The sequence below is a fragment of the Amblyomma americanum genome, chromosome 5 (genome assembly GCF_052857255.1).
Source record: "Amblyomma americanum isolate KBUSLIRL-KWMA chromosome 5, ASM5285725v1, whole genome shotgun sequence".
Taxonomy (NCBI): domain Eukaryota; kingdom Metazoa; phylum Arthropoda; class Arachnida; order Ixodida; family Ixodidae; genus Amblyomma; species Amblyomma americanum.
This window is the reverse complement of record NC_135501.1, coordinates 127,630,967-127,656,517: the sequence shown is the minus strand read 5'-3', so window position 1 is coordinate 127,656,517 and position 25,551 is coordinate 127,630,967. Positions and strand designations below refer to the sequence as shown.

At 48.8% G+C, this 25,551-nt stretch overlaps 6 non-coding genes across 6 annotated transcripts; all 6 read right to left on the bottom strand.

Moving 5' to 3' along the window:
* Positions 1 to 19,969: 19,969 nt before the first annotated feature.
* TRNAS-CGA (transfer RNA serine (anticodon CGA)) lies at positions 19,970 to 20,043 on the bottom strand. Its single transcript has one exon. It is a non-coding gene; the product is annotated as a tRNA-Ser (tRNA).
* Positions 20,044 to 20,443: 400 nt separating this feature from the next.
* On the bottom strand, positions 20,444 to 20,517 carry TRNAS-CGA (transfer RNA serine (anticodon CGA)). Its single transcript has one exon. It is a non-coding gene; the product is annotated as a tRNA-Ser (tRNA).
* Positions 20,518 to 22,339: 1,822 nt separating this feature from the next.
* Positions 22,340 to 22,413, bottom strand: TRNAS-CGA (transfer RNA serine (anticodon CGA)). The gene has a single exon. It is a non-coding gene; the product is annotated as a tRNA-Ser (tRNA).
* A 400-nt stretch (positions 22,414 to 22,813) lies between these two features.
* Positions 22,814 to 22,887, bottom strand: TRNAS-CGA (transfer RNA serine (anticodon CGA)). The gene has a single exon. It is a non-coding gene; the product is annotated as a tRNA-Ser (tRNA).
* A 1,348-nt stretch (positions 22,888 to 24,235) lies between these two features.
* On the bottom strand, positions 24,236 to 24,309 carry TRNAS-CGA (transfer RNA serine (anticodon CGA)). The gene has a single exon. It is a non-coding gene; the product is annotated as a tRNA-Ser (tRNA).
* A 399-nt stretch (positions 24,310 to 24,708) lies between these two features.
* Positions 24,709 to 24,782, bottom strand: TRNAS-CGA (transfer RNA serine (anticodon CGA)). The gene has a single exon. It is a non-coding gene; the product is annotated as a tRNA-Ser (tRNA).
* Between the last annotated feature and the right edge of the window lie 769 nt (positions 24,783 to 25,551).

Sequence of the window (25,551 nt, the reverse complement as noted above, 5' to 3'; positions counted from 1 at the left end):
TTTCACCCCGTAAACAGCAGGGGGGGGGGGTGTGGAAGGACCCTTGTAGACGCCACCACCTGCACTCGTGGCGCTGCAACCACATCGACGGCCCTTTGAAGCCTCGGTCGATTGATGATTCCCAGTGGCTTGAATATTCTTGGCGTGTTGGCGTCTCCAAACGTAACAGCTCCCCCGCGGCCAGGACAATCTCGATCGGCCAGTGGTCACAATCACTGGTCGAGGAGAGATGACTTGAGTTGTAGCGTGGGATGCCCTTCTTCATCTTGACTGCAAGCACAGAGTAGAGTCCTAAACCTCGGACAACGGAGGCATTAGTCGAAATCAGCCACTCAACATGACGCCATTCCCCAGGCAGTGCACGAAATTCACCCGAAAGCCGCCAGGCTGTTATGCAATACCACTGCATTGTCAATGTAAACGTAAGCACAAAATTTTGTAGCTGACAGCAATAATCTGGGCTACTAAGAACAGCTTCCATGTCTGCCAAATTTGCGGCCAACGCCCGATTCGCCGTAAACGACTTGAAGAGGGGTGGCAAATTTGGAAGCAAAACTGGAATAAACAAACTAGCACCTCAATTTTGCCCGAATTTAGGGTCAAGAGAGCGTCCGCGTCTCATCTGATGTCGCCAAAGACAGACTGCCAAGTTGTACAATACGCGGTGGTGTGTCAAAGCCTACAAATTCTTGATTAGAAACTCTTTTCCTTATCACTCAAAGCTCTGATCCCCTTATACCACCAGGATACCGAGTAGATTGCTTAAAATTTGGCTCACGCTCAAATTAATCCACTGGCTCTTTTCAAAGGAGCTTGACGCTGAAGTCTAATAATCAAATGTTCGAGTTGAACTCACAAAGACGCGACTGCGCATCGCAATCCTTACTCCTTGCCGTACTGGCGAGAGACTTCTCTTAAACTCAATGAGTCAGCCATGCGCTTGTCACCATCACGTGTACAGATAGCTGCTACAGCTGTTCTCCACAGAATTCTGTAGCCTCACCTCGTTCGCTTAATCTTAGAATACCAACATCTGCTAGCTAACCTGGCGCCGCTAAACACAAGTGCTCAAATCGGCACAAATTTCCGTGCTTTCTTTACCTTCGCCTGACATTATCAACACTGCCGTTATGCAGCGAAAAGCACTTGGTATCTCGACCAAGTCTTACATGTTTGAACGTACTAAATATATAAAAGTTAACCTGTGAGAAATTTTCAAACGCAAAAAAAACTTGCTAGCTCTCAGCGGTTCTACCTACGCAAAGAGTTCATCGTCTGTTCAAGAACTGTGTCGCTGCACTCCTGTGAGTTCCTTTATCACTTGATAGCATCTCAAATTGACACACGTCCTTTCTAACCAAATCGCACAAATACCTTTATTTAAGTGTTAAGAAAACAGTAACACTTGATCAAATCCAAATTTTTAACCTAAAACAAAGTAGCATTTCCTTCCCCGTTTTTACACGCAAACACAAAAAGAGGAATAAAAAGAACAGCTACTTCGAATTGCTACGCGGTGTAAAACATGGCTCACCACCCCCGCGTCGAAAGGATTAGTCCTTCAGCCGCGCCCGCCGGGGTCGCGCTCCGACTGATTGTACGACTGTCAACTCGTGACAAAGGGCAACTGAAAAAAGACATTCCTGATCGCTACTGTCATCTCCACAGCCCCTCGACGCGCTCAGTAGGCCCCGGTAGCCCATGCAGTGCCGATAACTGATTCCGGGCGACGGACAGCGGCCGGAGCGAGAAGCTGCTCTCTGTTCTCGCCCCAAGCAAGCCCGCCTACCCTTTCGCCCTGCGCGCTTCCTCGAATACAGTGCGGAAAGTGCAGGACCCATCCTTGTCAATTGTGGGCGCCGAACACGCCTGCATGCGTGGTCTCTATTGCTCGACCCCTGAGCTCGCATGCGCCGGGTGTACCGCAATCTAGCGCCCTCTGATCTTTCCTGCCACTTTGCCTTTTTCTTTACCGCCTTTCTGTCAGGTCGGGGTTGTCTGGGTCTTAACGCTGGCCGATGCCCTTTCAAGAACCTCGCTCCTGTCCTGCTTGCAAGATGCGCTTTTCTCTTTCTGTTACTGCGGTCACCTTTAGATGCACCTGCGCGTGCCGCCTGACCTGTAACTTTAGCTGCAAAATTACAAGGTTCCATGCGGGAAGTCTTTTCTTTCCCTTCTGCCGCACTTATATCTGTGCTAACGTTAGCACCTGTCTGCGCTCCTGGATTTAGGGCTTGGCATTTCAACCGTTTTTTCTTGGTCCGTGCCCTCTTCCTGTTTTTACGCCTAGACCCTTCCGTTTGCGTCTCCTGATCACAACTAGATTGATCTAGCTCTACAGAGGCACCTCGCAGACATTCATCCAATTGCAAACTGGCCGCTTTGACTTCGCAGGTCAATGTCAGCTCCACAATGCTGACACACGGACCTTGCAACAGGGCAGAAAGTTGAGCTAGTTGGTACACGTTCATTATGAAAAAACCTGGCGCTAACAAACGACGACACAGAGGGGACACAGCGCTACTCGCAACTACAAGAAATTTTATTCAGAGGCTTCTATATATACAACAAAAACCAAAACAACCCAAAGTAATCCGACGTCACTTGCCGACCGATGTACAGGAAGAGATTAACACACGGATTTCAATCGCTCTTTCAAATAACTTATCTCTCCTTCAGACAATCCAACTGAAGGGTCACTGACACATGTATGCCCCGTTTCCGCGATATGATAGGCTTCAACAATCTCCCGCGTTACACGATCTCGGTGACGAAAAAGAACACACGTTTTGGAAAAAATGGGAGAACATTTCTTCTTGCGCTTGCTGCAGTCACAACAATGGATAACCATACTATTTGAAGTGTCACCTCTTTCCAAAGCTCCAGCATGCTCCATCAGCCGCACATTCAAACATCGACCACTCTGGCCTATATACACCTTTCCACACGACAAAGGGAATTTGTACACTGTGCCCACTTTGCAAGCGACGTATGGTGATAAATGTTTGACAGCACATCCTCCTTTTCTTTTCTTTGCACTCTGCTCCACCCTAGCTGCAATCGCAGGGCATAACGTTGAAAGTTTTTTGGGAGCCGAAAACATGACAGGGATTCCATACCTGCTGGCAACTTTCTTAATCCCGTGTGAAAGGCGATGAACGTACGGTACTACAACGGGTTTGCTGTGCTCTTCTTTTGTGTCGTTCTTTCCCTGGCCTTTCACCCAGCGAATAACTTTCTCGCTGGCTCTGCCGATCACTTGACCTGGATAACCACTATCACTCAGTCTTTCCACCTGATACTCGATGCTTTCCTTGATGCGATGGTGACAGGACTTTGATGCAGCCGACTTTAAACACGAGACCGTGATCCCATCCTTGATGAGCTTCGAGTGTGCTGACGCATAATTTAACAGGCTTTTCGCGGAACGCGGACGGTAACTCCAGCAAACATGGTCCGGGTTTTTAATCAATCGAAGGTCTAGGAACTGCAACTCTCCTTCATTTGGAACCTCGTGCGTGAACTTGAGGCCCATACCACTATCCTTAAACAATTTTACTATGTCTATTATCCTGCGTACGGAGCTGTCACAGTTGTCCAGAATGAATAAGTAGTCGTCAACGTAACGAAAAGCCTTCCGAAACAGGCCAGCTGAATTCAGAAATACCTTCTTGTTAACACTGCCTAAGAACATACTACTAAGAGCGGGAGCTACCCTAGACCCAATGCACACCCCTGCGCGCTGCACGAAAAAACGGTCACCAAACCCAATTACAGTAGACTTCAAATAAAATGGCAGAATTTCTAGGAAGGTCTCAATGAACACACCACACCTTTCAATAAACACCTTTTCATCATTGTCACCAGTAATGCATGAATGGACGGCCCTCATCAACTTATTGTGCGGCATCGAATAATAGAGGTCCTCTACATCGATGCTGAAGAAATGGCACTGTCCCGGGTTGTCATCCATCAGGTACTTGACCACGGCTTCTGAGTTCTTGATACTGTATGGGTCATCTACCTTCAGAGAACCCAAATTTGTCTGTAAATACTTTGCGACGGTATCCTGCCACGATTTCTTCTCCGAAACAATGCAACGGAAGGGCATACATTCCTTATGCGTCTTTACGCTGAAGAAGGCTTCCAGATGGGTTGCCGAGGCTGCCTTCACTGAAGACGCTAGGCGTAGAAGGTTGTGGCTCTGAAGAAGTGTCACTGCCTGCTTCTTTACTGCGTTCGCTCTGTGTCCCCTCTGTGTCGTCGTTTGTTAGCGCCAGGTTTTTTCATAATACACGGACCTTCCGCTGCCCCCGAGTTGGGCAGTTCGCTTCCCTGAAGGCAGTCCTCCACCGCCCGCTTATCGGCCTGAGCGCTTACCCCTGAAACGCCCTGCTCGTCTGCAATTGAGCTTTCGTCCTCTGTCTCAGCGTGGCTTTCGATACTGCGTTTCAACATAACAGCTCCGCAGTCTTCCTGACGGTTGTGCGCTGTTTCACAGTACTGTTTTACGTCGTCACGTCTGTCCAACTGGAACGATCCGGCCTGACTCGCTCTCTCTGGAGTCTTGACTCTCAAGATCTCATCATCCAGTTTCTTTAGCTCATACGTGTGCGCTGTTTCACAATACTGTTTTATGTCGTCACGTCTGTCCAACTGGAACGATCCGACCTGACTCGTTCTCTCTGAAGCCTTGGCTCTCGAGATCTCATCTTCCAGTTCCTTTATCTCATGCGCAAGCTGCAACCTTCTGAGCTCCGATTTCACTCTGCCGCTAGCCTTTGTTCCTCTATGTTTCTCCGCTCATCTTCCTTTTTCTCTAGCTCAGCTTCCTTTTTCTTTCGCACAGCTTTGAGGAGTTCCCACGTATCGGTAATTATTCCTTCCTCGGCGGTTTCCATGAGCAATTTGCAAATGTCCGTCTTTTTGATCTTAACCCCTACATCTACACCCAACTCTTCGCACAATGACAGCAAATCTGACCTTAGCAACTTATTAGGTCCAAGTTTGCTGCTCTGAGCCTTGACTTTGCTGAACAACTGTTGACGTGAGCTACACGCACTCAGACTCACTGATCAACTTCCCTCGATTCCCAGCAGTTCAATGTATTAACCCAAACAATTGAAGCCTGGCGAATCTCAAGCAAAGTTCAAGCACTCACCCACGGAAGCAACACCACGCCGCATGGTCGATCCAACCGCTGCCAACCAGTTGTTAAATGCGGGCCCCTGGTTCACCTGTGCAGTCTCTCGCCAAGGTCGGTGTCCCCGGGTTCCGGATCGGGAGACTGCTGCTGTGGAGGTGACGAAGAGATGAGAGGGGCTTCGAGGTGAAGAAGAGACTGAAAGGGTTTATTTACATTTTTACAAAGTTCGAAAGAGTGAATCGGGAGCTGGCTGATCACACGCCAGATCGGTGCTTAAATAGGGTCCGCTGTCCCCAGGTCCCTAGTTGGGGAATCTAGTTCATTAAAAATGCGTTGATTGAATCACTGTGATGTAGATCACGTGCCCAGTCTTCCGGGTCCGCCTTCCAGGACGCCCCCAGCCACACACTCTTGCCACTTCTGGCAGATTATGGTCCGCGCTGTCCAGGATTCAGTGATGAATAGCCCGAAGGGGGTCCCATGGCAGCGTCGAAGGTCAGTCACCTGCACTTCACAGCGGTAGCGTGGGAACGAAAGGTTTCCACCGCAGTTTGCAGAAGCTTTCACGTGGAGCGTGGGACCGAAAGGTTGCCACTGCAGTTTGCAGAAGGTTCCACGTATAAGGAAAAGCACAGTCTAAGACGAAGTTGTTTTCGAAGCACGAGGATTCCGGCGACGTTGGCTTAGTCAAACCCGGCCGCATTTGCCACGGCTCATTTGCAGTCCCGCCGCTCGCCGGCTCCCCCGTCGTCCCCTCCGGGAGAAACATGTCTCGGGTGGGTCCGGCGTTGAGAACAAAAGACAGGTTCACCAAAGCCGTTCTCAGACAGCGGAGGGCCGTTTCACCCCGTAAACTGCAGGGAGGGGGGGGGGTGGGGGGTGGAAGGACCCTTGTAGACGCCACCACCTGCACTCGTCCCGCTGCAACCACATCGACGGCCCTTTGAAGCCTCGGTCGATTGATGATTCCCAGTGGCTTGAATATTCTTGGCATGTTGGCGTCTCCAAACGTAGCAACAGCGAGGTTTACTGTTGAAGTGAAGATGTTACTTTAGCAATGCTTTCCGAGGAACAGCGCCTAAAATAGTACAGATTAGTTTACGTGATTCCAAGCTTGATTGCAGGGGAGGAGCCGAAGGATTTACCCTTTACGCGCATTCTGCACGCTGTTGAGGGGGGGGTGATTACGTGCGGAGACCTGGCACTGGTCATATGTTTCTTTATGCAGTGACCATCGCATGCCATGAAGCCTTAGTTTTCAGCAGTACCACATTTGTTATTTCCATTACCATTTTTCGCATACATAAAGAGCACATATTAAGCGTCTCCAAGCGCCGATATGCACGGGTGAGCGCTAAATAAAGGTTTGGCGCACGGAACGACGACCGCGAGCTGCGAGAGGTAAGAACTGCTGGAAGGACGCGTGCTCACTCAGGCCCGGCCTGTAACTTGAGTCTGTGCGTGATCCAGTGCTTCGAGTGTGTCAGCGTCCGCTAGGTGTTCGAACTATCACCAGACCGCCACCTTAAAAGGTTTCGATTGCTGGCGCTAACTGTGTTGTATCGCGGGCAACTTGTGATTTCGCCTGAGAGCTGAGCACAACGCATGAAAGGTGCCCGGTTTAAAAAAAAGAAGGTACCTATGTAACAATATTGAAAAATATATATTTCCTTATAATCTGTAGAAAATACAAGAGATATAAGTCTGCCTAGGTCGCAGGAATGTTCTGCCTGACAGATAACGGTAAAACACAAGGAAAAAAAAACATTCCACAATATAAAAACGGAGGTATCTTACAATTTTCCATTAAGAAAAATAAGGAATCGAGTATTTTTAAAAGAGGAAGCATTATTTCCCTGCGAGCATAAAATAGATTCCTTTCATGAGAAGGCTCTATTAAATTGGTAAAGAGAGCTGGTTGTCAGAAGAAGTTTAAAGTCTGCCAAGTTCACTCCGTCAAGTTCGCACTGTTTTTCAGCAGAAACCTTTCTCGTGGTAAGCGCTGCGGTGGGGCCAACTTGCCAGCCCCACTCGTGGTCGAAGATGATGCGCAGGCCTGTAAGGGAAACTGAATTTGTTGCACGACTTCTATTGAACGGTTTTAATAAACACGACGGCAATGGCATTTATGTTATCCAGAGTGACCTTACATTTTATTCAATTGGTAGACTTTAAGCAAGAGAACTCAGAATATATTTTCAATTGCAATCCACTTAATAGTGTGCTTGTGTGCTGCCGCAAAGCTAATCAATTCTAATAACTTCAAATAAAAACATTGCACATGTAAGTAACACTCACCATAAAAGAGGAAATATGCTTTTAATTAATATAGCAAAAGCAGCTGGGACAGGTTTATCTAATGGGGCTTGCCGTTTTTTTTACCGTAATACTGTGACCAGAGCTTTTCTAACCAAGATGCAATTGTTTCGGCGAAGTAATCCTATTGATAAATGACAGCAACAAAAAACGTAAACTAGGTTCACAGAGAAGCCTCAGTACGCTGCGCAATGTTTCGACAAGAGTCCTTCTTGTGTAGCCACTGCGGTCATCGTTGGCGAGTGTTTTTATATCGCGTTCACTCCTTGGAGAGAGAGGGTAGCAAAGGGGCGAACGCGAACTCGAAACGTATTTGGACAGGTAATTAGGCTGCGAGACATACCACCGCCAAGAAGAAGCCTCGTTTACATCGAGAGGCTACGGGGAGGAAACATAGTGGCACAGGACAGACAAATACGAAAAAGGTGAAGAAAACAATGTGGTCACAAGAAGAAAGACGAGGCACAGAAAGGTTGTGTCATATCTCAGAATACAGGAAGAGAGAAGAAAGACGAAAAGAGGAGGAGGAGACAGTGAGGACGCAAATGCTACTGAAAATCCTCAGCAGCAGGTGTGCACAGGAGAAGGAAACAGTAGATCAAAATTAAAAAAAAAGACTACACTGATAAAGTGGTGGAATAAATGTAAGAGAAGGCAGGTGTAATCAACTGGGCTTGCCTTCAAAGCCTTTTTGAATTTGTTCTGTACTGTCAAGAATACCTCGCTAACGATTTATATAGATATTTCCAAGCCGCCCATATTAGTATAGCTCAAAGTTGGGGCATAGCACTCCGAGGACTAGGCTGTCTAAAGTGGGATCTTGCGGATAATAAATCAATAAGAAATTACCCGCAAGTCATCCTCCAGACTCGCAGGTAAATGTGGATGCGTACACAGAACACCAAAGCAAGAATTGTATCTATATACTGCAACATCATGAGTAGTAGAGGAGTAGAAAGATACTTAAGAAGAAAGCGATTATAGAGACGAAGTGCGAGACAAAGAAAGGCAGCCTTACGGCGACAGAAGTAGCAGATGCTGTTTAGTGAAGAAAACCAGTCCGCGAGCGAGTCTAATAAGGCATACGCAGTAGCGGTGAGCACCAAAAACCCGACAATATCAGATGGATGATGAACAACAGATCTATTCGATGTGATATAAAAGTACCCAATAGCAACATATTGTTCTAGTTGGCGCAGCATACCAAACAACAAAACAGATCATAGAACGAGGACACAGGATGAAAAGAACGTACACGGCCGATGAATAACAAATGAATTGTTACCAACTTAGTCGTTGGCGCACCTTGAACTTTTTTCTTCTGGTGTCCTCGTTTTCTGCGCCTTTATTTTTCTTTCTGATATGATATGCCACATTTATTTTCGAGGAAGGAGACGAGGGATGTGCTAATGCAATCTCATCATCCATCCCGATGTAGTCGGCTTCGAGAATTCTGCTCTTTTCTTTGCCCCTGCCACGGAATCTCACATTGCTGAACAGAGGGGTGGTAGCCGCACTCCCGGCAATGTCAGGAAAAGTTTGGACCACGAGCAGAACGAAGTGAGCCTGGTGTTCTCTCAGCGTGTCATTGACACATTCGCTTGTTTGGCCGATGCAAACCTTTTCGCATGTAAGATGACCTTTATCACTCAACCAGTGACGCGTGTCGTGAGACAGTTCTCATGATCGGTCGTAGACGCAGGGTTCTTTCACCTTGCGCGTAAATTCTGATCTGCTCGCGCCGCAGGTGGAAGTTGACCAAGACGGCGATATCGTGCAATAAACAGCGCGAGAGAGTGTTGCAGTTTAAACGCGAGGCTTGGGCGGCTGCAGCGATAGCATGATGTTGTCGTGCCGTGGCCAGCGAAAGTGATCTCTTCGTGCCGCCGGGTAGCCGAAAATCGGTCGCGTCAATATTTATTTTAGGCGGAAGCACTGGCTCACCTATTTAAGGTGGAGCTTGACAGTTATGTTGACATTTGTTCATGCACCACTATAATAAATGTAAATAAGTATTCCAGTGACTAGGTTTCAATACAAGGGCGGCGCCAACACATCAGTGCCCGCTACACGACAACACTATGCTGTGGCCGCAGCCGATAACGCCCAGGTTTCAGTTCTCGGCATAACGCTTTGCATTTGCCAATTTTGCCTTGCATTCCCCCTGTTTCGATGGGCAGTGGCGCGCTACAGAGTGCACGCGCTAGGCTCACCACCATTAAATCATTCCTGTCTTCATCTGCTTAACGTCACGTAACATTTGGTGGAGGCGCGGGGTATTAATCGCCATACTGCTCGGCCTGGTGTTCCTGGTCCGCACCGACTGGCTGTGGCCCAGCACTCTTGACCAGAACTGACGATTCTGTTCGCCCCGATGCCGCCCCCCGCCCTGACCACAAAACACGACGAACTGATCCTATGAACAGACCCTAAGCGAGCCGACCGATCCGAGACACGTGAGACCACAGCCCCTCTGTCCATGACGTTTGGTGCGTGCATGGACCTCAGCCATCGGCTCAAGGTGACCTGTGTGCCGGTTGCTTTGTGGACCAGTTCTCATCTGATCATCATCTGCTTATCTCTGTCATTGTGACGGCTAGCCCTAGATCTTCTCTTTCAAATCAATTCAATTTGTTCTGCAGTTATTTAATCGAACGTTCTCCGGGCTAAGAGGTCCCACTTGGCCTCGACTGAGTACCGGAGACGTTTACAGAGCAGCGACAGCCAGTATAAACACAGAAATGCTTTACAGTACAGGATTAAAGAAAGCATATATATATATATATATATATATATATATATATATATATATATATATATATATATATATATATATATATATATATATATCAGACAAGGTAAAGGAAATGAGGGGCTCGTTTGACAAACATATTAAGGAAGCCAACAGTCGCGGAAACCAAGGGGCATAGGGGAATGTTTTAATCTTTTTTTAATTTGTAGTGCCATTCAATCGGTTTAAAGAAAATTACTTATAAAGCAGCAGAAAAAACAACCATGCCGCCGGTGGGATCCGAACCCACGACCTCCGAATATCGCGTCCGGTGCTCTTACCAACTGAGCTACGGCGACGGCTGTCCAATCTGCTGCTCTCGTGGGTATTTATGTTTACTGCGTGTAAGCGAACCTCGAGAGTGTTCACCAGCGCCACCCTCGACCATAGCGGTGGACGTAGCACGTCCTGTTATACCGCGAGTGTGACGTAGAACGTCATCTAACGGCGACGGCGGAAACTGTGCGAGAGCCCTCTTATGCTACCTATGGCAACAAGACTGCCAGAACCGAGACCCCCGTTAAGCTATTAGCAGACAAGGTAAAGGAAATGAGGGGCTCGTTTGACAAACATATTAAGGAAGCCAACAGTCGCGGAAACCAAGGGGCATAGGGGAATGTTTTTAATCTTTTTTTAATTTGTAGTGCCAATCAATCGGTTTAAAGAAAATTACTTATAAAGCAGCAGAAAAAACAACCATGCCGCCGGTGGGATCCGAGCCCACGACCTCCGAATATCGCGTCCGGTGCTCTTACCAACTGAGCTACGGCGGCGGCTGTCCAATCTGCTGCTCTCGTGGGTATTTATGTTTACTGCGTGTAAGCGAACCTCGAAAGTGTTCACCAGTGCCACCCTCGACCATAGCGGTGGACGTAGCACGTCCTGTTATACCGCGAGTGTGACGTAGAACGTCATCTAACGGCGACGGCGGAAACAGTGCGAGAGCCCTCTTATGCTACCTATGGCAACAAGACTGCCAGAACCGAGACCCCCCTTAAGCTATTAGCTGACAAGGTAAAGGAAATGAGGGGCTCGTTTGACAAACATATTAAGGAAGCCAACAGCCGCGGAAACCAAGGGGCATAGGGGAATGTTTTTAATCTTTTTTTAATTTGTAGTGCCAATCAATCGGTTTAAAGCAAATTACTTATAAAGCAGCAGAAAAAACAACCATGCCGCCGGTGGGATCCGAACCCACGACCTCCGAATATCGCATCCGGTGCTCTTACCAACTGAGCTACGGCGACGGCTGTCCAATCTGCTGCTCTCGTGGGTATTTATGTTTACTGCGTGTAAGCGAACCTCGAGAGTGTTCACCAGCGCCACCCTCGACCATAGCGGTGGACGTAGCACGTCCTGTTATACCGCGAGTGTGACGTAGAACGTCATCTAACGGCGACGGCGGAAACTGCGCGAGAGACCTCTTATGCTACCTATGGCAAAAAGACTGCCAGAACCGAGACCCCCGATAAGCTATTAGCAGACAAGGTAAAGGAAATGAGGGGCTCGTTTGACAAACATATTAAGGAAGCCAACAGTCGCGGAAACCAAGGGGCATAGGGGAATGTTTTTAATCTTTTTTTAATTTGTAGTGCCAATCAATCGGTTTAAAGAAAATTACTTATTAAGCAGCAGAAAAAACAACCATGCCGCCGGTGGGATCCGAACCCACGACCTCCGAATATCGCGTCCGGTGCTCTTACCAACTGAGCTACGGCGACGGCTGTCCAATCTGCTGCTCTCGTGGGTATTTATGTTTACTGCGTGTAAGCGAACCTCGAGAGTGTTCACCAGTGCCACCCTCGACCATAGCGGTGGACGTAGCACGTCCTGTTATACCGCGAGTGTGACGTAGAACGTCATCTAACGGCGACGGCGGAAACTGTGCGAGAGCCCTCCTATGCTACCTATGGCAACAAGACTGCCAGAACCGAGACCCCCGTTAAGCTCTTAGCAGACAAGGTAATGGAAATGAGGGGCTCGTTTGACAAACATATATATTAAGGAAGCCAACAGTCGCGGAAACCAAGGGGCATAGGGGAATGTTTTTAATCTTTTTTTAATTTGTAGTGCCAATCAATCGGTTTAAAGAAAATTACTTATAAAGCAGCAGAAAAAACAACCATGCCGCCGGTGGGATCCGAACCCACGACCTCCGAATATCGCGTCCGGTGCTCTTACCAACTGAGCTACGGCGACGGCTGTCCGATCTGCTGCTCTCGTGGGTATTTATGTTTACTGCGTGTAAGCGAACCTCGAGAGTGTTCACCAGCGCCACCCTCGACCATAGCGGTGGACGTAGCACGTCCTGGTATAACGCGAGTGTGAAGTAGAACGTCATCTAACGGCGACGGCGGAAACAATTGCGAGAGCCCTCTTATGCTACCTATGGCAACAAGACTGCCAGAACCGAGACCCCCGTTAAGCTATTAGCAGACAAGGTAAAGAAAATGAGGGGCTCGTTTGACAAACATATTAAGGAAGCCAACAGTCGCGGAAACCAAGGGGCATAGGGGAATGTTTTTAATCTTTTTTTAATTTGTAGTGCCAATCAATCGGTTTAAAGAAAATTACTTATAAAGCAGCAGAAAAAACAACCATGCCGCCGTAGGGATCCGAACCCACGACCTCCGAATATCGCGTCCGGTGCTCTTACCAACTGAGCTACTGCGACGGCTGTCCAATCTGCTGCTCTCGTGGGTATTTATGTGTACTGCGTGTAAGCGAACCTCGAGAGTGTTCACCAGCGCCACCCTCGACCATAGCGGTGGACGTAGCACGTCCTGTTATACCGCGAGTGTGACGTAGAACGTCATCTAACGGCGACGGCGCAAACTGTGCGAGAGCCCTCTTATGCTACCTACGGCAACAAGACTGCCAGAACCGAGACCCCCGCTAAGCTATTAGCAGACAAGGTAAAGGAAATGAGGGGCTCGTTTGACAAACATATTAAGGAAGCCAACAGTCGCGGAAACCAAGGGGCATAGGGGAATGTTTTTAATCTTTTTTTAATTTGTAGTGCCAATCAATCGGTTTAAAGAAAATTACTTATAAAGCAGCAGAAAAAACAACCATGCCGCCGGTGGGATCCGAACCCACGACCTCCGAATATCGCGTCCGGTGCTCTTACCAACTGAGCTACGGCGACGGCTGTCCGATCTGCTGCTCTCGTGGGTATTTATGTTTACTGCGTGTAAGCGAACCTCGAGAGTGTTCACCAGCGCCACCCTCGACCATAGCGGTGGACGTAGCACGTCCTGGTATAACGCGAGTGTGAAGTAGAACGTCATCTAACGGCGACGGCGGAAACAATTGCGAGAGCCCTCTTATGCTACCTATGGCAACAAGACTGCCAGAACCGAGACCCCCGTTAAGCTATTAGCAGACAAGGTAAAGGAAATGAGGGGCTCGTTTGACAAACATATTAAGGAAGCCAACAGTCGCGGAAACCAAGGGGCATAGGGGAACGTTTTTAATCTTTTTTTAATTTGTAGTGCCAATCAATCGCTTTAAAGAAAATTACTTATAAAGCAGCAGAAAAAACAACCATGCCGCCGGTGGGATCCGAGCCCACGACCTCCGAATATCGCGTCCGGTGCTCTTACCAACTGAGCTACGGCGACGGCTGTCCAATCTGCTGCTCTCGTGGGTATTTATGTTTACTGCGTGTAAGCGAACCTCGAAAGTGTTCACCAGTGCCACCCTCGACCATAGCGGTGGACGTAGCACGTCCTGTTATACCGCGAGTGTGACGTAGAACGTCATCTAACGGCGACGGCGGAAACAGTGCGAGAGCCCTCTTATGCTACCTATGGCAACAAGACTGCCAGAACCGAGACCCCCGTTAAGCTATTAGCAGACAAGGTAAAGGAAATGAGGGGCTCGTTTGACAAACATATTAAGGAAGCCAACAGTCGCGGAAACCAAGGGGCATAGGGGAATGTTTTTAATCTTTTTTAATTTGTAGTGCCAATCAATCGGTGTAAAGAAAATTACTTATAAAGCAGCAGAAAAAACAGCCATGCCGCCGGTGGGATCCGAACCCACGACCTCCGAATATCGCGTCCGGTGCTCTTACCAACTGAGCTACGGCGACGGCTGTCCAATCTGCTGCTCTCGTGGGTATTTATGTTTACTGCGTGTAAGCGAACCTCGAGAGTGTTCACCAGCGCCACCCTCGACCATAGCGGTGGACGTAGCACGTCCTGTTATACAGCGAGTGTGACGTAGAACTTCATCTAACGGCGACGGCGGAAACTGCGAGAGCCCTCTTATGCTACATATGGCAACAAGACTGCCAGAACCGAGACCCCCCTTAAGCTATTAGCTGACAAGGTAAAGGAAATGAGGGGCTCGTTTGACAAACATATTAAGGAAGCCAACAGCCGCGGAAACCAAGGGGCATAGGGGAATGTTTTTAATCTTTTTTTAATTTGTAGTGCCAATCAATCGGTTTAAAGCAAATTACTTATAAAGCAGCAGAAAAAACAACCATGCCGCCGGTGGGATCCGAACCCACGACCTCCGAATATCGCATCCGGTGCTCTTACCAACTGAGCTACGGCGACGGCTGTCCAATCTGCTGCTCTCGTGGGTATTTATGTTTACTGCGTGTAAGCGAACCTCGAGAGTGTTCACCAGCGCCACCCTCGACCATAGCGGTGGACGTAGCACGTCCTGTTATACCGCGAGTGTGACGTAGAACGTCATCTAACGGCGACGGCGGAAACTGCGCGAGAGACCTCTTATGCTACCTATGGCAAAAAGACTGCCAGAACCGAGACCCCCGATAAGCTATTAGCAGACAAGGTAAAGGAAATGAGGGGCTCGTTTGACAAACATATTAAGGAAGCCAACAGTCGCGGAAACCAAGGGGCATAGGGGAATGTTTTTAATCTTTTTTTAATTTGTAGTGCCAATCAATCGGTTTAAAGAAAATTACTTATTAAGCAGCAGAAAAAACAACCATGCCGCCGGTGGGATCCGAACCCACGACCTCCGAATATCGCGTCCGGTGCTCTTACCAACTGAGCTACGGCGACGGCTGTCCAATCTGCTGCTCTCGTGGGTATTTATGTTTACTGCGTGTAAGCGAACCTCGAGAGTGTTCACCAGTGCCACCCTCGACCATAGCGGTGGACGTAGCACGTCCTGTTATACCGCGAGTGTGACGTAGAACGTCATCTAACGGCGACGGCGGAAACTGTGCGAGAGCCCTCCTATGCTACCTATGGCAACAAGACTGCCAGAACCGAGACCCCCGTTAAGCTCTTAGCAGACAAGGTAATGGAAATGAGGGGCTCGTTTGACAAACATATATATTAAGGAAGCCAACAGTCGCGGAAACCAAGGGGCATAGGGGAATGTTTTTAATCTTTTTTTTAATTTGTAGTGCCAATCAATCGGTTTAAAGAAAATTACTTATAAAGCAGCAGAAAAAACAACCATGCCGCCGGTGGGATCCGAACCCACGACCTCCGAATATCGCGTCCGGTGCTCTTACCAACTGAGCTACGGCGACGGCTGTCCGATCTGCTGCTCTCGTGGGTATTTATGTTTACTGCGTGTAAGCGAACCTCGAGAGTGTTCACCAGCGCCACCCTCGACCATAGCGGTGGACGTAGCACGTCCTGGTATAACGCGAGTGTGAAGTAGAACGTCATCTAACGGCGACGGCGGAAACAATTGCGAGAGCCCTCTTATGCTACCTATGGCAACAAGACTGCCAGAACCGAGACCCCCGTTAAGCTATTAGCAGACAAGGTAAAGAAAATGAGGGGCTCGTTTGACAAACATATTAAGGAAGCCAACAGTCGCGGAAACCAAGGGGCATAGGGGAATGTTTTTAATCTTTTTTTAATTTGTAGTGCCAATCAATCGGTTTAAAGAAAATTACTTATAAAGCAGCAGAAAAAACAACCATGCCGCCGTAGGGATCCGAACCCACGACCTCCGAATATCGCGTCCGGTGCTCTTACCAACTGAGCTACTGCGACGGCTGTCCAATCTGCTGCTCTCGTGGGTATTTATGTGTACTGCGTGTAAGCGAACCTCGAGAGTGTTCACCAGCGCCACCCTCGACCATAGCGGTGGACGTAGCACGTCCTGTTATACCGCGAGTGTGACGTAGAACGTCATCTAACGGCGACGGCGCAAACTGTGCGAGAGCCCTCTTATGCTACCTACGGCAACAAGACTGCCAGAACCGAGACCCCCGCTAAGCTATTAGCAGACAAGGTAAAGGAAATGAGGGGCTCGTTTGACAAACATATTAAGGAAGCCAACAGTCGCGGAAACCAAGGGGCATAGGGGAATGTTTTTAATCTTTTTTTAATTTGTAGTGCCAATCAATCGGTTTAAAGAAAATTACTTATAAAGCAGCAGAAAAAACAACCATGCCGCCGGTGGGATCCGAACCCACGACCTCCGAATATCGCGTCCGGTGCTCTTACCAACTGAGCTACGGCGACGGCTGTCCGATCTGCTGCTCTCGTGGGTATTTATGTTTACTGCGTGTAAGCGAACCTCGAGAGTGTTCACCAGCGCCACCCTCGACCATAGCGGTGGACGTAGCACGTCCTGGTATAACGCGAGTGTGAAGTAGAACGTCATCTAACGGCGACGGCGGAAACAATTGCGAGAGCCCTCTTATGCTACCTATGGCAACAAGACTGCCAGAACCGAGACCCCCGTTAAGCTATTAGCAGACAAGGTAAAGGAAATGAGGGGCTCGTTTGACAAACATATTAAGGAAGCCAACAGTCGCGGAAACCAAGGGGCATAGGGGAACGTTTTTAATCTTTTTTTAATTTGTAGTGCCAATCAATCGCTTTAAAGAAAATTACTTATAAAGCAGCAGAAAAAACAACCATGCCGCCGGTGGGATCCGAGCCCACGACCTCCGAATATCGCGTCCGGTGCTCTTACCAACTGAGCTACGGCGACGGCTGTCCAATCTGCTGCTCTCGTGGGTATTTATGTTTACTGCGTGTAAGCGAACCTCGAAAGTGTTCACCAGTGCCACCCTCGACCATAGCGGTGGACGTAGCACGTCCTGTTATACCGCGAGTGTGACGTAGAACGTCATCTAACGGCGACGGCGGAAACTGTGCGAGAGCCCTCTTATGCTACCTATGGCAACAAGACTGCCAGAACCGAGACCCCCGTTAAGCTATTAGCAGACAAGGTAAAGGAAATGAGGGGCTCGTTTGACAAACATATTAAGGAAGCCAACAGTCGCGGAAACCAAGGGGCATAGGGGAATGTTTTTAATCTTTTTTAATTTGTAGTGCCAATCAATCGGTGTAAAGAAAATTACTTATAAAGCAGCAGAAAAAACAGCCATGCCGCCGGTGGGATCCGAACCCACGACCTCCGAATATCGCGTCCGGTGCTCTTACCAACTGAGCTACGGCGACGGCTGTCCAATCTGCTGCTCTCGTGGGTATTTATGTTTACTGCGTGTAAGCGAACCTCGAGAGTGTTCACCAGCGCCACCCTCGACCATAGCGGTGGACGTAGCACGTCCTGTTATACAGCGAGTGTGACGTAGAACTTCATCTAACGGCGACGGCGGAAACTGCGAGAGCCCTCTTATGCTACATATGGCAACAAGACTGCCAGAACCGAGACCCCCCTTAAGCTATTAGCTGACAAGGTAAAGGAAATGAGGGGCTCGTTTGACAAACATATTAAGGAAGCCAACAGCCGCGGAAACCAAGGGGCATAGGGGAATGTTTTTAATCTTTTTTTAATTTGTAGTGCCAATCAATCGGTTTAAAGCAAATTACTTATAAAGCAGCAGAAAAAACAACCATGCCGCCGGTGGGATCCGAACCCACGACCTCCGAATATCGCATCCGGTGCTCTTACCAACTGAGCTACGGCGACGGCTGTCCAATCTGCTGCTCTCGTGGGTATTTATGTTTACTGCGTGTAAGCGAACCTCGAGAGTGTTCACCAGCGCCACCCTCGACCATAGCGGTGGACGTAGCACGTCCTGTTATACCGCGAGTGTGACGTAGAACGTCATCTAACGGCGACGGCGGAAACTGCGCGAGAGACCTCTTATGCTACCTATGGCAAAAAGACTGCCTGAACCGAGACCCCCGATAAGCTATTAGCAGACAAGGTAAAGGAAATGAGGGGCTCGTTTGACAAACATATTAAGGAAGCCAACAGTCGCGGAAACCAAGGGGCATAGGGGAATGTTTTTAATCTTTTTTTAATTTGTAGTGCCAATCAATCGGTTTAAAGAAAATTACTTATTAAGCAGCAGAAAAAACAACCATGCCGCCGGTGGGATCCGAACCCACGACCTCCGAATATCGCGTCCGGTGCTCTTACCAACTGAGCTACGGCGACGGCTGTCCAATCTGCTGCTCTCGTGGGTATTTATGTTTACTGCGTGTAAGCGAACCTCGAGAGTGTTCACCAGTGCCACCCTCGACCATAGCGGTGGACGTAGCACGTCCTGTTATACCGCGAGTGTGACGTAGAACGTCATCTAACGGCGACGGCGGAAACTGTGCGAGAGCCCTCCTATGCTACCTATGGCAACAAGACTGCCAGAACCGAGACCCCCGTTAAGCTCTTAGCAGACAAGGTAATGGAAATGAGGGGCTCGTTTGACAAACATATATATTAAGGAAGCCAACAGTCGCGGAAACCAAGGGGCATAGGGGAATGTTTTTAATCTTTTTTTAATTTGTAGTGCCAATCAATCGGTTTAAAGAAAATTACTTATAAAGCAGCAGAAAAAACAACCATGCCGCCGGTGGGATCCGAACCCACGACCTCCGAATATCGCGTCCGGTGCTCTTACCAACTGAGCTACGGCGACGGCTGTCCGATCTGCTGCTCTCGTGGGTATTTATGTTTACTGCGTGTAAGCGAACCTCGAGAGTGTTCACCAGCGCCACCCTCGACCATAGCGGTGGACGTAGCACGTCCTGGTATAACGCGAGTGTGAAGTAGAACGTCATCTAACGGCGACGGCGGAAACAATTGCGAGAGCCCTCTTATGCTACCTATGGCAACAAGACTGCCAGAACCGAGACCCCCGTTAAGCTATTAGCAGACAAGGTAAAGGAAATGAGGGGCTCGTTTGACAAACATATTAAGGAAGCCAACAGTCGCGGAAACCAAGGGGCATAGGGGAATGTTTTTAATCTTTTTTTAATTTGTAGTGCCAATCAATCGGTTTAAAGAAAATTACTTATAAAGCAGCTGAAAAAACAACCATGCCGCCGGTGGGATCCGAACCCACGACCTCCGAATATCGCGTCCGGTGCTCTTACCAACTGAGCTACTGCGACGGCTGTCCAATCTGCTGCTCTCGTGGGTATTTATGTGTACTGCGTGTAAGCGAACCTCGAGAGTGTTCATCAGTGCCACCCTCGACCATAGCGGTGGATGTAGCACGTCCTGTTATACCGCGAGTGTGACGTAGAACGTCATCTAACGGCGACGGCGCAAACTGTGCGAGAGCCCTCTTATGCTACCTACGGCAACAAGACTGCCAGAACCGAGACCCCCGCTAAGCTATTAGCAGACAAGGTAAAGGAAATGAGGGGCTCGTTTGACAAACATATTAAGGAAGCCAACAGCCGCGGAAACCAAGGGGCATAGGGGAATGTTTTTAATCTTTTTTTAATTTGTAGTGCCAATCAATCGGTTTAAAGAAAATTACTTATAAAGCAGCAGTAAAACAACCATGTCGCCGGTGGGATCCGAACCCACGACCTCCGAATATCGCATCCGGTGCTCTTACCAACTGAGCTACGGCGACGGCTGTCCAATCTGCTGCTCTCGTGGGTATTTATGTTTACTGCGTGTAAGCGAACCTCGAGAATGTTCACCAGCGCCACCCTCGACCATAGCGGTGCACGTAGCACGTCCTGTTATACCGCGAGTGTGACGTAGAACGTCATCTAACGGCGACGGCGGAAACTGTGCGAGAGCCCTCTTATGCTACCTATGGCAACAAGACTGCCAGAACCGAGACCCCCGTTAAGCTATTAGCAGACAAGGTAAAGGAAATGAGGGGCTCGTTTGACAAACATATTAAGGAAGCCAACAGCCGCGGAAACCAAGGAGCATAGGGGAATGTTTTTAATCTTTTTTTAATTTGTAGTGCCAATCAATCGGTTTAAAGAAAATTACTTATAAAGCAGCAGTAAAAACAACCATGTCGCCGGTGGGATCCGAACCCACGACCTCCGAATATCGCATCCGGTGCTCTTACCAACTGAGCTACGGCGACGGCTGTCCAATCTGCTGCTCTCGTGGGTATTTATGTTTACTGCGTGTAAGCGAACCTCGAGAATGTTCACCAGCGCCACCCTCGACCATAGCGGTGCACGTAGCACGTCCTGTTATACCGCGAGTGTGACGTAGAACGTCATCTAACGGCGACGGCGGAAACTGTGCGAGAGCCCTCTTATGCTACCTAAGGCAACAAGACTGCCAGAACCGAGACCCCCGTTAAGCTATTAGCAGACAAGGTAAAGAAAATGAGGGGCTCGTTTGACAAACATATTAAGGAAGCCAACAGTCGCGGAAACCAAGGGGCATAGGGGAATGTTTTTAATCTTTTTTTAATTTGTAGTGCCAATCAATCGGTTTAAAGAAAATTACTTATAAAGCAGCAGAAAAAACAACCATGCCGCCGTAGGGATCCGAACCCACGACCTCCGAATATCGCGTCCGGTGCTCTTACCAACTGAGCTACTGCGACGGCTGTCCAATCTGCTGCTCTCGTGGGTATTTATGTGTACTGCGTGTAAGCGAACCTCGAGAGTGTTCACCAGCGCCACCCTCGACCATAGCGGTGGACGTAGCACGTCCTGTTATACCGCGAGTGTGACGTAGAACGTCATCTAACGGCGACGGCGCAAACTGTGCGAGAGCCCTCTTATGCTACCTACGGCAACAAGACTGCCAGAACCGAGACCCCCGCTAAGCTATTAGCAGACAAGGTAAAGGAAATGAGGGGCTCGTTTGACAAACATATTAAGGAAGCCAACAGTCGCGGAAACCAAGGGGCATAGGGGAATGTTTTTAATCTTTTTTTAATTTGTAGTGCCAATCAATCGGTTTAAAGAAAATTACTTATAAAGCAGCAGAAAAAACAACCATGCCGCCGGTGGGATCCGAACCCACGACCTCCGAATATCGCGTCCGGTGCTCTTACCAACTGAGCTACGGCGACGGCTGTCCGATCTGCTGCTCTCGTGGGTATTTATGTTTACTGCGTGTAAGCGAACCTCGAGAGTGTTCACCAGCGCCACCCTCGACCATAGCGGTGGACGTAGCACGTCCTGGTATAACGCGAGTGTGAAGTAGAACGTCATCTAACGGCGACGGCGGAAACAATTGCGAGAGCCCTCTTATGCTACCTATGGCAACAAGACTGCCAGAACCGAGACCCCCGTTAAGCTATTAGCAGACAAGGTAAAGGAAATGAGGGGCTCGTTTGACAAACATATTAAGGAAGCCAACAGTCGCGGAAACCAAGGGGCATAGGGGAATGTTTTTAATCTTTTTTTAATTTGTAGTGCCAATCAATCGGTTTAAAGAAAATTACTTATAAAGCAGCAGAAAAAACAACCATGCCGCCGGTGGGATCCGAACCCACGACCTCCGAATATCGCGTCCGGTGCTCTTACCAACTGAGCTACTGCGACGGCTGTCCAATCTGCTGCTCTCGTGGGTATTTATGTGTACTGCGTGTAAGCGAACCTCGAGAGTGTTCATCAGTGCCACCCTCGACCATAGCGGTGGATGTAGCACGTCCTGTTATACCGCGAGTGTGACGTAGAACGTCATCTAACGGCGACGGCGCAAACTGTGCGAGAGCCCTCTTATGCTACCTACGGCAACAAGACTGCCAGAACCGAGACCCCCGCTAAGCTATTAGCAGACAAGGTAAAGGAAATGAGGGGCTCGTTTGACAAACATATTAAGGAAGCCAACAGCCGCGGAAACCAAGGGGCATAGGGGAATGTTTTTAATCTTTTTTTAATTTGTAGTGCCAATCAATCGGTTTAAAGAAAATTACTTATAAAGCAGCAGTAAAACAACCATGTCGCCGGTGGGATCCGAACCCACGACCTCCGAATATCGCATCCGGTGCTCTTACCAACTGAGCTACGGCGACGGCTGTCCAATCTGCTGCTCTCGTGGGTATTTATGTTTACTGCGTGTAAGCGAACCTCGAGAATGTTCACCAGCGCCACCCTCGACCATAGCGGTGCACGTAGCACGTCCTGTTATACCGCGAGTGTGACGTAGAACGTCATCTAACGGCGACGGCGGAAACTGTGCGAGAGCCCTCTTATGCTACCTATGGCCTCAAGACTGCCAGAACCGAGACCCCCGTTAAGCTATTAGCAGACAAGGTAAAGGAAATGAGGGGCTCGTTTGACAAACATATTAAGGAAGCCAACAGCCGCGGAAACCAAGGAGCATAGGGGAATGTTTTTAATCTTTTTTTAATTTGTAGTGCCAATCAATCGGTTTAAAGAAAATTACTTATAAAGCAGCAGTAAAAACAACCATGTCGCCGGTGGGATCCGAACCCACGACCTCCGAATATCGCATCCGGTGCTCTTACCAACTGAGCTACGGCGACGGCTCTCCAATCTGCTGCTCTCGTGGGTATTTATGTTTACTGCGTGTAAGCGAACCTCGAGAATGTTCACCAGCGCCACCCTCGACCATAGCGGTGCACGTAGCACGTCCTGTTATACCGCGAGTGTGACGTAGAACGTCATCTAACGGCGACGGCGGAAACTGTGCGAGAGCCCTCTTATGCTACCTAAGGCAACAAGACTGCCAGAACCGAGACCCCCGTTAAGCTATTAGCAGACAAGGTAAAGAAAATGAGGGGCTCGTTTGACAAACATATTAAGGAAGCCAACAGTCGCGGAAACCAAGGGGCATAGGGGAATGTTTTTAATCTTTTTTTAATTTGTAGTGCCAATCAATCGGTTTAAAGAAAATTACTTATAAAGCAGCAGAAAAAACAACCATGCCGTCGTAGGGATCCGAACCCACGACCTCCGAATATCGCGTCCGGTGCTCTTACCAACTGAGCTACTGCGACGGCTGTCCAATCTGCTGCTCTCGTGGGTATTTATGTGTACTGCGTGTAAGCGAACCTCGAGAGTGTTCACCAGCGCCACCCTCGACCATAGCGGTGGACGTAGCACGTCCTGTTATACCGCGAGTGTGACGTAGAACGTCATCTAACGGCGACGGCGGAAACTGTGCGAGAGCCCTCTTATGCTACCTATGGTAAAAAGACTGCCAGAACCGAGACCCCCGATAAGCTATTAGCAGGCAAGGTAAAGGAAATGAGGGGCTCGTTTGACAAACATATTAAGGAAGCCAACAGTCGCGGAAACCAAGGGGCATAGGGGAATGTTTTTAATCTTTTTTTAATTTGTAGTGCCAATCAATCGGTTTAAAGCAAATTACTTATAAAGAAGCAGAAAAAACAACCATGCCGCCGGTGGGATCCGAACCCACGACCTCCGAATATCGCATCCGGTGCTCTTACCAACTGAGCTACGGCGACGGCTGTCCAAAATTCTGCTCTCGTGGGTATTTATGTTTACTGCGTGTAAGCGAACCTCGAGAGTGTTCACCAGCGCCACCCTCGACCATAGCGGTGCACGTAGCACGTCTTGTTATACCGCGAGTGTGACGTAGAACGTCATCCAACGGCGACGGCGGAAACTGTGCGAGAGCCCTCTTATGCTACCTATGGCAACAAGACTGCCAGAACCGAGACCCCCGCTAAGCTATTAGCAGACAAGGTAAAGGAAATGAGGGGCTCGTTTGACAAACATATTAAGGAAGCCAACATTCGCGGAAACCAAGGAGCATAGGGGAATGTTTTTAATCTTTTTTTAATTTGTAGTGCCAATCAATCGGTTTAAAGAAAATTACTTATAAAGCAGCAGTAAAAACAACCATGTCGCCGGTGGGATCCGAACCCACGACCTCCGAATATCGCGTCCGGTGCTCTTACCAACTGAGCTACGGCGACGGCTGTCCAATCTGCTGCTCTCGTGGGTATTTATGTTTACTGCGTGTAAGCGAACCTCGAGAATGTTCACCAGCGCCACCCTCGACCATAGCGGTGCACGTAGCACGTCCTGTTATACCGCGAGTGTGACGTAGAACGTCATCTAACGGCGACGGCGGAAACTGTGCGAGAGCCCTCTTATGCTACCTATGGCAACAAGACTGCCAGAACCGAGACCCCCGTTAAGCTATTAGCAGACAAGGTAAAGGAAATGAGGGGCTCGTTTGACAAACATATTAAGGAAGCCAACAGCCGCGGAAACCAAGGAGCATAGGGGAATGTTTTTAATCTTTTTTTATTTGTAGTGCCAATCAATCGGTTTAAAGAAAATTACTTATAAAGCAGCAGTAAAAACAACCATGTCGCCGGTGGGATCCGAACCCACGACCTCCGAATATCGCATCCGGTGCTCTTACCAACTGAGCTACGGCGACGGCTGTCCAATCTGCTGCTCTCGTGGGTATTTATGTTTACTGCGTGTAAGCGAACCTCGAGAATGTTCACCAGCGCCACCCTCGACCATAGCGGTGCACGTAGCACGTCCTGTTATACCGCGAGTGTGACGTAGAACGTCATCTAACGGCGACGGCGGAAACTGTGCGAGAGCCCTCTTATGCTACCTATGGCAACAAGACTGCCAGAACCGAGACCCCCGTTAAGCTATTAGCAGACAAGGTAAAGAAAATGAGGGGCTCGTTTGACAAACATATTAAGGAAGCCAACAGTCGCGGAAACCAAGGGGCATAGGGGAATGTTTTTAATCTTTTTTTAATTTGTAGTGCCAATCAATCGGTTTAAAGAAAATTACTTATAAAGCAGCAGAAAAAACAACCATGCCGCCGTAGGGATCCGAACCCACGACCTCCGAATATCGCGTCCGGTGCTCTTACCAACTGAGCTACTGCGACGGCTGTCCAATCTGCTGCTCTCGTGGGTATTTATGTGTACTGCGTGTAAGCGAACCTCGCGAGTGTTCACCAGCGCCACCCTCGACCATAGCGGTGGACGTAGCACGTCCTGTTATACCGCGAGTGTGACGTAGAACGTCATCTAACGGCGACGGCGGAAACTGTGCGATAGCCCTCTTATGCTACCTATGGCAAAAAGACTGTTAGAACCGAGACCCCCGATAAGCTATTAGCAGACAAGGTAAAGGAAATGAGGGGCTCGTTTGACAAACATATTAAGGAAGCCAACAGTCGC